At 37.4% G+C, this 16,000-nt stretch overlaps 1 protein-coding gene across 6 annotated transcripts in view; it reads left to right on the top strand.

Annotated features, from left to right (window-relative positions):
• Positions 1-3,209: 3,209 nt before the first annotated feature.
• The window catches only part of ZNF385B (zinc finger protein 385B), a 391,044-nt gene continuing 378,253 nt past the window's right edge, over positions 3,210-16,000 (top strand). For 2 of the 6 annotated variants that reach the window (XM_067741341.1, XM_067741346.1), the window contains exon 1: positions 3,210-3,328. The gene's annotated coding sequence lies outside the window, so the exon portion shown is untranslated. The remainder of the gene's footprint in view (positions 3,329-16,000) is intronic. The other 4 variants (XM_067741347.1, XM_067741342.1, XM_067741343.1 and 1 more) reach the window with 3 other exon arrangements.

Consider the following 16,000-nt stretch of genomic DNA (forward strand, 5'->3'; position numbering starts at 1 on the left):
GCCAGGGTCGCTGATAAACATCCTACACTGCACAGGACTGTCCCCACAACAAAGAATTATTGGGCCCAAAACGCTAATAGTGCCAAGGTTGAGAAACTCCAGCATAGACATGAAATTACGTTTCAGCCATTTTATTTACAAAGTCTTGCTTTATTCCCAGGGCTCCATCTTCCCAGGAAGGCAGAGATTCCCTTGGCTCTTAGCTCCACCAAACCTTCTGGGTTTTTTGTTACCTTTCCCTCCATCAGGGCTCAATGTAGGGCTGTTAAGTGGGATGGGAACTGGGCCCCCTTTTCAGGTACCCACTTAAGTCAAAACTCTCTGCTTACCTTTTGATTGCTTCCGTCTCCCTTCCTTCCATCTAGTCTGAATGTAAAAATTTTGCTCTTACTCATCATATTCCTCCAAATCTGTTGCCCATGAGTTCCCCTAACATTTGAAACAAACTGTAAGAATTGATTACCTTTTTCTCTGCTTTATGCTATGTAATCTCTGTCCTGGGGACAATAAATACAGAATAGTCAGCAGACTGAATGAAGTTTTACAGAAATGCAAAGAAAACCTTAGTTTATCCATGTCAGCATTTTGCAGTCTATATTCTGAGGTGTGACATTGTCCCTGGAGAGTCACAAGATTTTTTATGGAAAGGAAGAAGTGATGCATGTGGTCCCCTTCTCTAGGAATTCACAAGTGGTATAAAGAAACAATTTAAATTTGTTTATCCTAGGACTTCCACAAAGTATTTGACCAGAAAGCTTTTCTTTTTCATGGAATCCCTAAGGATGGCTTGTACGTATTTTGAGAAATGCTAGTCTATGTGATAAATGTGGCCTTTACCAAAACGTGGGCAGAGATAAGAGGATAGGTTCTAGGGATGTTAAAAGTTAGGCTCAACAGGACTTGATGAATGATTGGTCCCAGGAGGTAAAGAAGCAAGAGAAATCAGTGAGAGAATGTAGAAACTTCAAAATTAAAGGCACAAATTTTGTATCATTGTTTATATATCACAAAGTATTAGGCACCAGGGCTTTTAAAAAATATAAAACACAAACTGACAATACTGGATTTATCTCTCTCCTGGATTGTTGTAATGGCTTTCTAAATGGTCTCCTAGCTTTCATTCACTGCTTCTTCTAATCTTAACACCACAAAGTGACCAAAGAAATCTTTCTAAACAAAGGTATAATCATGGCATTGCTCTGATCAGAGAACTTCTGTGACTCAGTTTTGTACAGAGACACCCCAGACTCCTTTGCATAGCGTTCAGAGGCCCTTGGTAAAATCTTCCTGCATATGGATTTAACTTGAGATGGCAAGAAATGAGCAGCTCTTACTCAAGAGATCTTGCCTTGCACAGCCAGTGCTTATGTGCTGTGTGCTTTTAGGGACTCTGGGGGATAAGACAAGCTGTGCTGGGGGCCTTGCATCTGCTCCTGCCTCCGGCGGATGCCTTGACTCTGTATGTATTATAAATACATTGTAATTTAATCTAATCTTAGAATGGGAGAGTGTGTGGTCTGTCTCTGCCTATGTGGGGGTCTTCTGTTCCTCCAGATCCTGTCTCACCCTTGTCCACTTGGTTCTCTTCTCTGGGAGGCTGACCTGTATGGACTGAATCAGTGGAATCCCTTGACCTCTGTCTTGTAGTTGGGTTTGGTTAATGGAAAATGCTGACAGGAGGTAGGAGGGAGGGAGGAGAGTGACATCAGAGTACATATTCCCTGGATCCCTCCCTGCAAGGGTACCGCAGGCTGGCTGTGCCCTGTGCTGGTCACTGCTTCTCTCAAGGTGACCTCCCCCATGGTCTTTCCTCCTCTCCATGTTGGGGTAACTGCCATCTCTCTGGTGGTGGTAACACCACTTCTGCTTGAACTCCTGGCTCCTGCATCTCCTTGTGGTTCCTCTGTACCCTGATTATATGCTTGTAAATAGTCTCTTAAAAATAAACCCTCCTCAAATACTTTCCCAAACTGAATGTTGCATTTCTTTTCCATTGGGACCCTAGCTGCTATAGTTGGCCATCTGAAACGCTTAGATTTTTGAATGTCTGTGAATGGTAAATATTTACATGATAAAGAGTTGAATTAAACAGAGACACATCATAAAATGTCCATTTTTGAGATCTACCTCATATCATTTCAAATGGTACCATAAAATTATAAAATGGAATATTAAATTTAAAAGTAACTTTGAGTAAGGATAGTATTCATTTTCTAGTCAAGAAAGACCATTTCTCTTGTGATCCATTGTCTGGAAAAATTTCCATGTCATTGGTTAATGATTTTCCATGAAAATTAACAGACAAGAGCTCTGAGTTGGCTTGGGTGGTGGGAAAGACTCCATCTGCACACAGTTCTGTCTGGTGAAGTCCTTGGGGTTAGGTGTGTTGGAAGGTTAATGGGAGTGGCAGACATAGGAATCATTAGATGGCTCAGTGACTACAGCTTTTGCAACTGGTCTTTAATGAGCCCCCAAAGAATTTTCAAGTAAAAGAAGCTCTTAAATGACTATAGCTAAGCAGTTATCTTCTAGAATCAGGGGAGAATCTTCTTCAGGAGAGGAATTCTCCCTGAAGAATCCAGGTAGAAATGCCATTTTTAGATAGTCTTCCTCCTCCAGATGGTTTATATATAGTATCTTGTGTTCTTTAAATTAGGAGAGAATATATAGCACTGAAGCTGAAAGGACTTCAGTGTGAAATTTGCAAGGAACAGCAAAATGCCATTTTTTCTGTTTGCAATAATAACTGATATTTAGCTCTTAGTCTATTTCTTATTGGTTAATATTCTTTTTCTTTGAAGCAAAAACATATATACATAAATATGTATGTGTGTGTATATATATATATGTTTTATATATATATACACACACACACACACACACACACACACACACACATACACTTTAAAGGTAGGTTTATATAAGTTAATTTCACCTTCCATGATTCTGGCCATGAAAAAAATTTCAAATTACTGATTCTTTGTTAGGGAAGAGTGTATAGTGCTCAAATATGACAGACTAGGGATGTCATGAGGCTTCCAGTATTCTTGTTCACTATTTTTTGCTTGTAGATCTAGCCATACAGATATTTATACATCTATCTATATATAGCTTAACATCCCATAAAAGCATGTGCTTTCCTTTTCCTGAGGAATCTTCTTTTGGAAATGGCAATGCAATAAGCATTTCCTGTGGAATTGCAGAGGGGATGGAACCCTATGAATTATAACAGCGATGCTGGGGTGAGGTGTAGCAAAGGATAATTACCCCACTTTCCACGTGATCAGAAGTGAGGTACTCCATGTGCATGAAGACTTTGGTATGAGAGGTAAAAAAGATAAATCTATTGTCCAGGCAGGATTTGCTGTGAAGTTTTTCTTGTTTTGTACATACTGAAATACCAGTGTTGTTGTAGTCAGTGGTTCATGCGGGGACATAAGGTTAGAAAAGATCCAAGCAATCTTTTGAATATGTTGTCCAAGCTATGTTTTGTTTTGTTTTGTTTTTCTGTGCCTCCTATACTTGATCACAGAGAGAAATGTGTATCATGTTATTTAGAAAGAGGATTTAAAAACAGGCACAGCTTTGGAACCTTGATCTGTATAACTCACTAATTCCCACCTCGTGGGAAACATTCTTTTCTACCCTGGGACTTGAACAGGAAATATTGGAGATTTATATTTTTAAGCAATTAGTAAATAAACTGTGGGTATATTTAACATTTAATATTTTAGTTTCTTTAGCTGTAATTCTGAAGTAGACTTAAAGTTGATAAAATCCTAATCATAATGCAAGACTCTGAAAAAGCACCCTACTTTTTAGATTATTAAAGTACAGTAATGATAGAAAGTTAGCACCTTTCTTCTTTTAAAACTGTAACCTAGTATTTATACCTGACTGTGCTGTCTCAGTGTGTTAGATCTCAAGCCTTATTTTATAACCATAAAGATATTTAAAAGTAGGAAAATAGTTTTGATATTTATTATAGTGTCTAAGTAAGATAGTGAGTTTTTTTCTAATATGAAAGCTCTTTGTTGTGAGGAATGCAAATGTAAAATACATAAACTTGAATACCCTCAAAATACCTTTTAGATGAAACAGTGTATTTGGAGGAGGGAAAACCACTGTGAGTCATCTGTCTCTTCAGGTTCTGCTCTCAGAACAGTTACTGATTTGTTTAGTGACCTTGGCCATCGTGGTCTAACTCCATTTTCATTTTCCCTCTTGACAAATGGATTTTCTTTCTACTAACCTGCTTTCCTGGACATACTTTGGAGGAAAGATGTTGTGTAAATACCTATCTCAAGAGTGAACTTCAATCTGAAATGAGAACACTATTCACTGGTATTTTTTTAACCTTGTAATCCTTACCAAAAAAAAAAAAAATTAAAATCTAAGTATATTTTAAGGAAGTACTCTGGATAAATGACTGAAGTTCATTACCATATAAGAATTATATTCAATATAGATTCTTTTAAATATGAAAATGTGGCTTAGCAAGTTGGCGGGTTGAAAATCCTTGCTTTATTAGTTAGCAAATGATTCTGGGTTTTATCATATTTATTGTCAATCTCAGTTTTTGGATGCCTAGGAATTCAAAATTATATGCTCAGCTGACCCTTTAATAAATGCTCTCATTCTGTCTTACATGATTTATAGCCTGGCAGCTCACATGTAAAAATGATGTATGATTTAATGAAGTGGAAAGGCAGAATAGGTTCCCACCTTCGATTGTTTAATGCTTTCCTCCGGCTGGTGACTGGAATGCTAGGGGCAAACAAAGCAGAGTTGCATCCCCTGTTCATTTATCGCCACAAGGACAGGAAGATCCAGTTTGCTATGATATGTGATTGTTTGCAAATATACTTCTGTTTCATTAGAAAACACGAGAGCATTGATTCAGGTATCTTGGAATAGTCTAAAGAGAAACATGAGAGAGGCTATCGACTCAAACTCCCTTATTTTGCATTTTTATTTTATTGCTCTAAATGTAAATATTCAGGGAAAGCAATACAGCATTTAATCCACAGGGTTGTGCAGTGTTTTAGCACCATCAGTCCATAAGTGTTTATGGAGTACATTAGGTACCGATTGAGGCACTGGGTTGGCAGTGGCCAAGAGAGCCGAGGCCCCTTCATGGGAGGATGGATAACAAACTAATAAACAAATGCATAAATATGATGATTTCTGATTTGTGCCACGGAGTGAGTGCATGAAGAACAACTTTAAACAAGATGCTCTCAGAGAGTGTGCAGGGAGTGAGGGGTCACTCTAGAGCTGCTGGTGTCACGAAGGACACTCCAGCCACGACCTACATGATGTGAAGTTTGCAATGTACAAGCATCTGGAGGCAGAGCTTCCCGAGCAGAGCGCACAGAGAACACAAGTTCAAGGAGGAGGGAGCTTGAAGGTCATGAGGAATAAAAAAGGAAAGTAGGGATGAGAAATACGTATATGGGCAGGAGAGGTAGTAGTTGAGAACTGAAGGGGGCAAATAGTGCAGGGCCTTGCAGGCCACAGTAAGGAAGGATCTGTGTTCCAGCAAGTGCCACACTCCAAAGGCTTTTCCTGAGGTTCTCCCAGCCCCCTTACCCACCAGCACGGGCACTGTGGTGCACCTGTTTAATTTCTACATACCCCGTGAGGTCGTGGCCCTACCTGAATAACAGGGAGTATAGAGTTCTGGGGCCAAAACATGTATAAAAGTGTCCCATTAATTACCTCAAGGGTTCCCACCCTCCCCCAACAATTTTTCATTTAGAAAAATTACAAATATACAGAAAGTTGCAAAACTCCTCCTGTAGAGTCACCAATTGGCAATAATTTCCCACCTTTGCTTTATCTCCTTTCTCTCTATGTATACACCTGGTTTTGTTTTGTTTTGCTAAAGCATTTCAATGTTAGTTGCAGACGTTATGATTTTCACCGTGAACTTAAATACTTCCGCATCTATCTGATCATGGCCAGGAAATTTAACAGTATAATACTTTTATCTACTATGCAGCCTATATTGAAAATTTCCAGATTGCTCCAATCATGGCTTTTATGGCTGATTTTTTGGTAGTCATATTTCTTTTGTCTCCTCTAATTCAGAACAGTCCCTGTAGCCGCCTTTTTTTTTTTTCACGGTATTGATATTTTTGAAGAGTATGAGCCAGTTCTTCAGAATCTCTCTCAATTTGGATTTTTCTAATGTTTCCTCATAATTAGATTTAGGTTAAATATATTTGTCAAGAATGCTCCATAGGTGTGTATCAGGTGGCTCATTATGTTGGTTTGTCCTAATGTTGATGACCTTAAACTCGATCACTGGTAAAGGTGTATCTGCCAGATTTCCCCATTGTAAAGGTATCTTTTCCCCTTTGCAATCGATAAATAGTCTGTGGGGAGATACTTTGAGACTCGTGAATATCTTGTTTCCTAATAGCCTTTCATCTAATTATATTAGTAACTACAGATGCATCTTTCCAGAACCTGTTATTACTATGGTGGTTGTGAAGACGATGACTTTCTATTTCTCTTGTTACTTCTATAGTCATTAGTTGGCTTACTTCTGTAAGTAAGCCAACTAATGGCTTACTTTTCCTCCTCCTACCCCCTTTTAAAAAATCAGTATGGACTCAAGGATTTTTAAAAAAAATTTATTATGCTATAATCCATTCCTGTCATTGTACATCTTGATGCTGTAATTGTCCCAAATTTGACTAGTGAGAGCTCCTTCAAGCTGTAATTTTTGATCAGTTTTTGAGCACTTCCTTTTTCTCCAGCATAGTAAGAGGTTTCAGGCTTACTTTATACTTTTTCTTCCCTAGACCAAGAAAAAGTGATTTCTCCCAAATGTCCTGGTTTATTTTGGTGGAGAATGGTATTTAGAAACCAACATCTTGGAACTAGATGTTTATTGCTACCAGGGTAGCATTGCTTTCAGAGTGAGGGTGTCTTTGCTTCTAGAACCATTCAGTCGACAGGGCTAATAAATACACACACACACACACACACACACACACACACACACACACACAGAATCATAAGTTCTTACTAATACCTTTAATTCCAGTCCAACATGACAGCATTTCTTCTCCTTTTCCCATTCTGTATCTGTATCTCCTTTCTCCCACAGAGAAAACTCTGGTTCCCAACAACATCAATATGTCAATATTTACTAATACGTGGTTGCAGTACCCACTCCGCCAATTTTAGAATTGCTACACCAATCCCAGTACCAACAATAAACTCATTAGGTTCAAGACCACTCCACTCTTCTTTTGTCCTTAGAATATATTTCATTGAGGAAGTAAAGTCATGTACTACATTCAAAAGTTACCTCCTTTCTTCTGTATCATTATGTTGTCTGTTTGACATACAATTAGGTTTATTTGTTTCTGTTTGAATCAAATTTAGTTTACTCCATCCTTTCTTATTCAAATTTAACTTATTAATGTGTAAAACATTAACATGGTTTAAAAGTCAAAACTGTATAAAAAGATATATTCAGTACCTCCAAGCTTTAAAAACACCATTAGTCATCTTTAACTTTAAGCTTTAATGAGATAGCAGGGTAGGTACTAACCATTAGTAAATAAGGCAGCTTCATCAACATGGCATAATGGGTATCAGTACACTCGTAGAACTTTAAAGGACCATGAAAATAATAATTCTTCTTCTTGTTTTGATTCTAGCATTAATACTTTCCCCTCTAATTGCTAATCTTTTAACTTTATACCTGAGAATTTTATACTATTTTTTAGCAGGATACTGTGTGTGTGTGTGTGAGAGAGAGAAAATACTGTGTGTTTTCATTGTTTTTTTAGGTAGTCATCTTCTATAGATCAGTGCTTTTCATTTGAAACTGAAATAGTTTCAAAGAAAAAGAAAAAGATCATTCTATTTACATGATTTTCCTTTGTATTCTCCTGAGATAGTCAAAATATGGGCACATTTGGGGAAACAAAAGACTGAAAAAGTGAAAAGGGTAGACAAATGTTCAGTTGCATCTAAATATATGAAAATTGCACAAAGCATCTAACTGTTTAATATATATGTACATACATGTACATATACATATATGTTTCAATGTGTCCAGGGTGATATACTTAGCGAAATGTGAAATAATGAGTTGTATAGACTTCAGAGAAGCCATATAATAACTTAGAAAAACTTTTTATATAACATTGTTATTTTGGGCCCAAACCAGAGAAATTTCGGCTGAATAAAATGTGTCTTATTAACAGTAATGTCAGCAAAATCACTTCTGCTCTTGGCATGGTTCGTTTACTCATGCAGCAAAAATTAACTGCAGTTACGTCTTGAATATTTTTTCTAAGCACATCTGTAATTCGTAGACGCTTTGACTATTAGTGTAGAATATGGTGATTATCATAAAATGTATACTTGACAATTTAGGCTAGCAACTTAAATGTTAGTATACAGAACATGTAGACCCTGGCATCTTGCAGAGTGGTGTGGATTTGGATTAGCAATCTTTCAGAAGTAGAGTGGTGGGTTGCTTGGTGTCTGGCTTTGTTTTTCTGATTTGCTAGGCTAAGGTCGAATGGGTAATAAAGGCAGGATGCCCTAAAATAGTGTGATTTCCTTTCCTAAAAATTAATCAATTTTTTAAAGCCCACAAAACTTCCTCTTACTTATCCAAATTCCACTTTTGAAAGGTTTTTGTATATTAACATTTTAAAGATGCATATACTGACCCTGGAAGGGTTAAGCTCCTTTCAGCCATTTATACTGTAGTCTGATTCATTTTAATCTGTTTGCTTCCCTTCTAAATCCTAGAGGAGCTGCAGGGAGACTGCATTTTTAAAGGAAGAGGTGAATATTTTGTAGCACATAGGGAACTTCAAGGGACATCCTGGGAGGAATGCCCGGTGAGGTGTGGAAGGGAAGGGGGAGGGAGTAGGCAGTGGAGGGTGGAGGTCGTTGATTGGAGGAGGGAGATTCCTCTGTAAACATAGCACAGGCCAGATTTTTTGGTTTTTTTTTTTTTTTCAGTTTTGCACAGGGCCCTGGTTATCCAGAATCCCTTGAGACACCAACTGGAACTCATCTTCTTAATACTGACACAGTATAATTAATCTGACTATTCTGTTCCTCTGAGACTTGTCTGTGGCAAGAGTCTCTGCCGCAGGACCTCAGACCCACCACTGGATGCCTCAGACCTATAAGGCAGTCTTGCCTAAATGGAAATGAAACTCCACACTCTATCATAATTTCTTCATGCCTTATAACTGAGTTGTTTTCCTCCATCAGAAGAATTAATCATTTTCAAGGTCACACATGCACCAATCAGAGAACTAGAAGGCACCCAGAGATTTTATCAGTTTATTTAAGTCCAGTTCCCAAGAGACAGATGTGCTGGGCACAGGAGTGGCAGGGCTTGGACCACAACACGGGTCTCCTCCCTCCTGACCCAGGGCTTGCCCCCTTGGCCCGCACGCCTATTACTTGCTGTAACTGAACTGACCTCTCTTTTTCTCTTGGAAGGAACATTTGAGCAAATTTCTGGGCCATGAAAGCATTGCTCTCTGCTTGCAAGGAAGGCTACTTGGAGAAAAGTAGAGATTATAGTTTCATTTTATGCAAGTATAGTAAAGTATATGTAGGTCACAGATAGATTTTTTTTTTAAAAAAACATAATTTAGATAAGCCCATTTTTTACCCTGCTTTTTTTTTTTTTCCAAATGACCTAATCTGATAAATTTGCAATCCTAGGGACACGTTCATGTAATTTTATTGGATCTTCCCTTTGCAGTAAAATGTAAAGTAGCACCACTGTGGTTAAGAGTGCATAGTGGGGTGTATACCTGCTCACCATTTACTAGCTATGTGAATTGGGAAAGTTCCTATTTCCTCGTTTGAAAAGCAAGGGTAACAGTACATATCTCATAAGGTTATGAGAGAATTAAATTAGAAAATGCGTAAAATCTATAGCATAGTGCCTGGCACTCTGTAAATGCACAGTAACTGATCCACCACCACCACCATCATCATCATCATCATCATCATCATCATCATTATTGTTATTATTATTATTATTACTATTGATACTGCCTGGAAAAGAAAGTCTGTATAGACCAGGCATCTTAAGTTCAGGATTCAAGTGCAATTTCTTTTGTTTTCTATTTCATCATATTATAGTATATTTTCAGATATTTTAACTGCATTAAAGTTCCAATCAGTTCATTTAATTTTTTCTATTAACAGACTATTTTTTAGAGTAGTTTTAGGCTTACAGAAAAATTAAGGAGAAAGTACAGAGTTCCCTATACATCCTCTGTTTCACCCCTTAATTTCCCCATTCTTAACATCTTGCATTGGTGTGGTATACTGCTTAAAATTGACGAACCAATGTCGATACATTATTATTAACTGAAGTCCATAGTTTACTTTAAGGTTGACTCTTTATGCTGTACTATTCTATGGGTTTTGCCAAATGCATATTGTTATCCACCTTTACCATATCATACATAATAGTTTCACCGACCTAAAACTCTGCTCTACCACTTTATTTCTCTCTGCCTCCCCTTCCCAACCACTGAAAGCCAATGATCTTTTACTGTCTCCATAGTTTTGCCTTTTCTAGAATGTCATATAGTTGGAATCATAGAGTATGTGGCCTTTTCAGACTGCCTTTTTTCACTTAACAATATTCATTTAAAATTCTTCCATGTCTTTTTGTGGCTTAATATCTCATTTCTCTTTATTGCTGAATAATATTCCATTGTATGGCTATACCACAGCTTCTTTATCCATTCACCAATTGAAAGACATATTATTTGCTTCCAAGTTTTGGCAGTTATGAATAAAGCTGCTGTGATCATTTGTGTGCACGTTTTGGGGTGAACATAAGTTTTCAGCTTATGTGGGCAAACACCTAGGAGCACGGTTGCTGGATCATATGGTAAGCGTATGTTTAGCTTTGTAAGAAACTGCCTGTGTTTTAAAGCAGCTGCACCATTTTATATTCCTACCAGCAGTGAATGAGAGTTCCTGTTGCTCCACATCCTCAGCAGCGTTTGGTGTTGTCAGCGTTCCAGATTTTGGCCATTCTAATAGGTGTGTAGTGGTATCTTGTTGTTTTAATTTGCAATTCCCTGATGACATACTGTGGAGCATCATTTCATATGCTTATTTACCATCTGTATACCTTCTTGGTTGAGGTGTCTATTCAGATCTTTTCCCCTTTTTTAATTGGGTTGTTTCTTTTCTTATTGTTGAGTTTTGAGAGAGTTCTTTGCACATTTTAGATACAAGTTCTTTATCAGATATGTTTTGCAAATATTTTCTGCCAGTCTGTGACTTGCTTTTTATTCTCTTCACAGTGTTTTCACAGAACAGAAGTTTTTTTCATTTCAATGAAGTTCTACGTATCAATTTTTTTTTTCATGGATCATGCTTTTGGTGCTGCATCTAAAAACTAACTGCCAAATCCAAGATCACTGAGATTTTCTCCTATGTTATCTTCTAGAAGTCTCATAGTTTTGTGTTTTAGTTATGTCTATGATCCATTTTGAGTTAATTTTTGTGAAAGGGTGGTATCTAGATTTATTTTTTCCATGTGGATTTCCAGTTGTTAGTTCATTAAATTTTTCTCTGGTAAGTGAAGTAACATTATTCCTGAGAAAGATATTTTAATCACTGAAGACCTGAAAGAATATTTAATTCCTTTTCAGTGAATGAAGTCTCTTCACCTATCTGGAGAAATATTATCAGCAATATAGAATTGTTTATCAATGAAGCGTTTTGATATCTGGTCTCTTATATTTTAGGATGATTTGGAAGGACTGTGGAATGGTGCATATGGTTTAGAGCTGGTTGTATTTCTTAACTAAAACCTAGTTATTCAGTAGAATGTTTTGTATAGTTACTGTTCAAGTGCTTCCACTCTTTTACAACTTCTTTTTATAAAAAAAATCTATCCTTTGAGTTACTGGTTTGGGGGATTATTGAAATGCTTACCTCCCTCCCTTCCACCTTCCCTCCCTCCCTCCCTCCATCCCTCCCTCCCTGTCTCCCTTCCTTCCTTCCTTCCTCCCTCCCTGTCTCTCTGTCCTTCCCTTCCTCCCTCCATCCCCCTCCTTTCCTCTTTCTTTCTTTCCTTTTAAATCACTGTACTTGGCTAACAAGTCTTAACATCTGCTGACGTTATTGATCCTAGGAATAAAAACGTGAGATGATCGCTGGGAGAAATTCCAGGCACGGAGCCCAGACAATCCATAAACCCCATATATTTCAAATTATGCGAGTCTTGTGAAATATTTTCAGAAATACAGTTGCCAGTGATTTGGTTATGTAGGCCTGTTTAAAGGAAAGGTTTTAAAGTTCTTCTTGAAGCGACTTGTAGTTTTCAAACTCAAACTTCATGAAAACCAAGAGCCATTTCTTCTCCAAATGTTTCCTTTTAGGTTCTCTTGGTACATTCTTTTTAGCATTAATGTAGCCACTCACAGTATGATGGTTTGTTTAATGTTGAAGCAAATGATCTGAAATATAAAATTGAATAAAGGGTTTATTCTTTTTAAAATTTTGCTTAATCAAACTGCAAAGCAGAAATAGGTTCATGTTGTACTTTCAATAAAGAGTTTCCAGAAAGAAGGCCATTTTCCTAAATTATATGTGATCCGGTGGACTCATGGTGAAAGAATTAATAATCAATTTAATAAACAGTGTTTACATTTTGGTCCAGCTGTTCTTTATAGGATGTATTTTTACCCCTTTTGTTCTCTTGTGATTTCCTACATATTCCTATCTTAAATTTGCTCTGTTTGAAAGTATCAATGTTACAAACAATAAGTAAAGAAGGCAGACCTGGCAATTCCACAAGAATGTATACCTGTGTCCCCAATACACAGGGTGTTTATAGCAGCATAATTTGTAATAGAGGCAACTGGAGAGTACTCAAATGTCAATTTATAGTAGACTAGGTAAATAAACTGTGATGTATTTGTATAATAGAATACCATTGGTAAATGGAAATGAATGGTTTATAAATACACACAACAAAATGGACAAAACTCACAAAAGAAAAAATATTGCATAATTTCACTTTTAGGAAGTTTAAAAACAGGCCAATCTAACAGGCTGTTAGTAAATTGAAGGCAGCTTGAAGCATTTATCAGTCCCTTATAGTATACTGTATCATTTTATCACCTTAATTATATGTCTCTCTGTTAGGTTTTAATAGCAATAAAGGTAGGATGAGTTTCCAGTTTGTCTTGTCTACTGTAGTACACAGAGCATGGTGGGAACTTAAGTGTTGAATGGATGAAGGATTTGAATGTTTTGAATTGATGCATAAACCAGAAGTCAACTAAATTTGTCGTTGATATGTGCCTTCTGAATTTTTAGCTTCAAATTTACCTTTCTTATTACATTGTTTATAGATACAAGAGCAGTTAATATTTATTTATTTAAAGAAGATATTGGGGATAGGAGTTTATTAATTAATTAATTTATTTTTGCTGTGTTGGGTCTTCGTTTCTGTGCGAGGGCTTCCTCTAGGTGTGGCAAGCGGGGGACACTCTTCATCGCGGTGCGCGGGCCTCTCACTATCGCGGCCTCTCCTGTTGCGGAGCACGGGCTCCAGACGCGCAGGCTCAGCAGCTGTGGCTCACGGGCCCAGTTGCTCTGCGGCATGTGGGATCCTCCCAGACCAGGGCTCGAACCCGTGTCCCCTGCATTAGCAGGCAGATTCTCAACCGCTGCGCCACCGGGGAAGCCCAATATTTATTTTTAGCATATATTTTGTGGGTAGGTGCTAGGCAGTGAGAGGAATCTAGGCAGGGATTTTATTCTCGATAATTTATAAAGCGAACTAAAAAAACAAAACAAAACCACCAGCTTATTTTAGATACAGATCTGTTGTTTGCATTGTGGAGAAATATTTTGCATCTGACCCCCTGCTTTAAGGAAGAGTGCTGCATATTTTAAAGGTACCTCTCAGGAACATTTTTGCTTTTCAGCAGAGCTTTCAGTAGAACTCATTGCTTCATAGAGATGGATGGGGCTGGGGAAAGGATGTCTGAGCATTTTAGCAGGAGTGAAATCAGTCATCAAGTTAGAGTTGAAATGCCATCTTTTCGTTGTTGTTAACAAGCTTGTTTTCCACATCCATCCCTGAAGAAAATCCATATGCACATCAAAGTCCTTGCTTGTTTTGTTGTTTTATTTGTGGTTTCACAGAGTTGCATTAAGAAACAGTGTGCTATCCGTCTTTGTGGAAACACTCTTTCCCTTCCTAATGCCTTTGGAAAAATTTCTCCCGTATTCATTCAAACATTGAACTCTATTCCTGTAAGACAGTTCCAAACTCCAAACTGTCATATGTGAAGGTTGGTAGCTACCTTTTGGATAGCTGTTTTTTGTACTTCAATTACGTCTTTATCTACCTACCCTCTTCTAACTTTAGACTCTCATTTCCAGGTCATGTGACTCACAGAGACAATGTAAAATTTAGAAAGGAACATCCCCCAAATTTAGTCTCACTGAAGCCTGCACAGTTGAGGGAAGAGATGGCATCAGGATATTGACAGTGAATTCTAGGATCCTGGGAGGAAGGGGATGGCAGTGAAAGAGAAGAAAGTTGGGCTGGCAGATGGTGAAAGCCATTAGTTAAGGAGGGGAGGGAGTGTTGCCTTCAACCACACTTCCCCCCCCCCCCCCCCCCCCCCGCTTCCCTGCACTTCCTTGAAAATGGCACTGAATCTTAAAAGGCTCATGGGGAAGCAGGACTTGATTACAGTGTAATGAAATGGCAAAAGGCAGAAAGGCTCATTTCAGAATGGTTTGGTGAGTCATCTTGTAGGGACTTTTGCTTTAAAACATCATTGCTGATTAACTGGTAAAGTATAGCTAACTAATCTGAGCCTCAAGATAAACTCTCAAGTGATTTAGAAAAGAGGAGATGAGATGCTTTTTAAGCTTTCCTTATTGTTTTAGAATAGTGGGGGTAGTTTATTTTGTTAATCTGTGTTCTTTAGAAGGAAAAGAATTGTGCTTTTGTAATAACATATGTTAGACTATCAAAAAAGTGCTTTAACTACAGCTCAAAGCTTCCAAATACTTATATTTTGACTAATTTAGACTAGTGAATTTAAAATTTATTTTAATTTCTGTCACTTCAAAATTTTAAAAAAAAGAGGAAAAAAATGAATAGATAGCCATCAGAGACTGGATGGGCTTTGCTTTTGTAAATGGTGGATTAGGATTTGTCTGTCCTATAAAGGACACACAGCATTTAGATTAGACATAATCTGATTGTATTGCAATACAAAGGCCATTCAAGTCAGCTCAGTGTCCAGGGTCTGTAAACACCATATGACCACTGATTGGTCCAGGGAAGAGTATTAACAGAAAGTTAATGATGAGTTTTAATCCAGATCCCTACAGCACAACAGTTGTGGCTTCAAATGAGTTTCCTTTCAGACTTTAACCATGATGCTGGTGCTATATTTCTTACATGATAAATTGAACTCCTCTTTTTTTTTTTTAAACTCACACAAAGAGTATGCCTACTTAACTTTATTATTATTTGATTAGGTAGTTCTCTTGTCCCAAATTTCTTTTAGAATATAATATAGATGTTTGACATTTATTTAAAATTAACCTGACTATATAATTTATTGTCTAGAGCAGGACTCTCTGGAGGGTAAAAGTGGGTATTATTAATAGTTACCCAGGGAAAAGGCGTAAACCAGGAATCTTCTGGGTATAAACCAGCACGGATGACCACCCTACTTAAAAGTCATATTTTTAACTTTTATTTTTATCCTCCAATAAAATTATAAAATCACAATTAAAATAATAGAGAACTAAATGTCCTTTCCAAATGTGATTCAAAATGTATGGTTCGTTAGAAGTGAAAAAAACAAAAATAAAAGCAATAATGAAAAGCAAAATATAGGTCTGTGGTCACAGTCAGTTCTCTAAATGTCTTTTGCTTAAATTTGATCCATAAATTATATTTTCTTCTCACCTTGTGATTCCCAAA

The sequence above is a fragment of the Pseudorca crassidens genome, chromosome 6 (assembly GCF_039906515.1).
Source record: "Pseudorca crassidens isolate mPseCra1 chromosome 6, mPseCra1.hap1, whole genome shotgun sequence".
Taxonomy (NCBI): domain Eukaryota; kingdom Metazoa; phylum Chordata; class Mammalia; order Artiodactyla; family Delphinidae; genus Pseudorca; species Pseudorca crassidens.